Source organism: Kryptolebias marmoratus, unplaced genomic scaffold (assembly GCF_001649575.2).
Source record: "Kryptolebias marmoratus isolate JLee-2015 unplaced genomic scaffold, ASM164957v2 Scaffold26, whole genome shotgun sequence".
NCBI lineage: Eukaryota > Metazoa > Chordata > Actinopteri > Cyprinodontiformes > Rivulidae > Kryptolebias > Kryptolebias marmoratus.
In genome coordinates this window covers 90,929-93,095 of record NW_023665760.1, presented here as the reverse complement: position 1 = coordinate 93,095, position 2,167 = coordinate 90,929, and the positions used below count along the sequence as shown (strand labels likewise).

The following is a 2,167-nucleotide window of genomic DNA, read 5'->3' as shown; positions in this document are numbered from 1 at the left end:
GCCCAGAACCGTGGCAGAACCCCGATTCAAGCCCAGAACTGTCCCAGAATCCCTAAACCGAGCCCAGAACCGTCCCAGAACCCCGATCCAAGCCCAGAACTGTCCCAGAACCCTGATTCAAGCCCAGAACCAGGTGTTTGGACTTGTTTCTTCATTTCTTGCCGACCCGTCTGATCCGGGTTTTCACCCAGAGAAGGTGGCGCTGCCTCTGGACCGGGTCAGAACATCTTTGTTTCTCAGAGACTCTCATGAGACGGGACTTCTTCATCACCTAGTGTCCTCCTCATCAGAACCTCTAAGTGTTGAGTGACGGAGCAGAACCGGACCTCCTGCTGGGTTTGTTCTGAAGCTGTCCTCGCAGCCGCAGAGGAAAAGCTTCGGCTGATATTTCTGATAAAAGCCTGCAGCAGCTGGAAAAGCTTCTCTCCATCACTGATGTTTGCTTTCAGACTACGAGACGTTCTTCATGGACCAGAACCTCGTCTGCGTACACAAGATCCAGGAGGTCCCTGTTCTTCATCCTTTAATTCTGAATATCAGCTCAGATTCTGGTTCCCTGAGAGGAACGTCTCCACCGGGAGTCACCGAGTCCGGTTCCTGCAGAACAGCTGATCGCTGCCCTCCAGTGGTGGAACTCCCTCAGGTTCTCTTCCCTCTGACCCGGCTCTTCATCAAACCAGAACCATGTTCATCGCTCGCTTTGAGACGTGGAAACATTCCCTACGGTTCCTGTTGTTCTTCAGTGCCTGTTCTCCATTGTTCTTCTGAAGAACCGGACCACAGCTGTGAGTGGATCAGGAACAGTCAGGTTCTGTTGGAACAGTTCCACACATTGGACTGGTTGGACGTCCAGCTGCCAGTCTGTCCTCTTCAGTGTTCCTGTCTCTCTGCTGGAGGACTGATGGGTTCCTCTCAGAGGTCAGAGGTCAGAGGTCACACACCTCTCACTGAGCTTCCAAACAGGAAGTGAAGGCTCTTTTTAACATCAAACCTTGTAGAACCTTCAACCTTTCAGGTCATTTTATCACCGCTTCCAGTTACCATGGCAACGCAGAGCGCTAAAACCCACCCCCGAACCTCCAAACCTCCGAATCCCGTCTTTGACTCATCTGTGACCCACCGGATGGAAACGACTGAAACTCCCCGCAGGCTCAGCCTGATTCAAGATGGCCACTCAGGCTAACAGTCATCTGACAGCTCCCTCCATTTGTGGACCATGTCTGTTAGTAAAATATCTCATGACTGAGCGGACTTACCCACGCCTGATTAACCTTCAGGGTCATCCAGATCCAAGATGGCCGCCACAGAAAGCTCCAGTAATTTGACTTGTTTGTGTGTTTGTTGACCTGTTGCTGCTGATTTCTTGTTTTCCCCTCCAGGCCACCATAGTTTGCTCTTAGAAAGTCCTGCAACCGAAATAAACTGTTTGTTTGTCATCCGTCCATCTGATGTTTGGACCGGGCTTCCCCGTTCAGAACCAGAACCGCTCAGACGTGACCGGGCCGCGCTCTGCATTCAGCTCCTCTCAGATCACTTGAGTGTGACGTTCCCTCAGCCGGCCCAGCGTGGAGCCGGGCCTCAAACGGGACCTCGCTGACATGCATTGTTGGCGTGTCACTGGTTCTGGAGAGGCCCGTGTGAGTCCAGTCGCCTGAGACGGATCCTTCCACACATGAGGAGAACCGTCTGACATCAGAGGCCCGGCGGGCTTTGTGCTCAGGATGACGTCTTCGTGTTCTCAGAGGCTTTTCCACTTTTACTGTTCTGCTCTGAAACAGACGGGCCGGGTCGGGCCTTCAGGGACACTTCAGCAGGAAACGGACCGGAGCGTCCACAGGTCCTGAATGAGGACTAATCTGTGATCCAACGTGGTTGGTTCTGAACCTCCGAGGTCCGGTTCTGATCCAACGTGATCCGGTTCTGAACCTCCGAGGTCCGGTTCTGATCCAACGTGATCCGGTTCTGAACCTCCACACCCCGTCCACACTCTGTCCACACAAGCTGAGGTTCTGTCAGCCGAGGTTCTGTCAGCTGAGGTTCTGTCAGCTGAGGTTCTATAAGCTGAGGTTCTGTCAGCCGAGGTTCTATAAGATGAGGTTCTGTCAGCTGAGGTTCTGTCAGCCGAGGTTCTGTCAGCCGAGGTTCTGTCAGCTGAGGTTCTGTCAGC

At 53.2% G+C, this 2,167-nt stretch overlaps 1 protein-coding gene across 1 annotated transcript in view; it reads right to left on the bottom strand.

The window, feature by feature from the left end:
• LOC108228510 (zinc finger protein GLI2) overlaps positions 1-2,167 on the bottom strand; it is a gene marked incomplete at its 5' end in the record, with an annotated part of 46,910 nt that overhangs the window by 21,536 nt on the left and 23,207 nt on the right.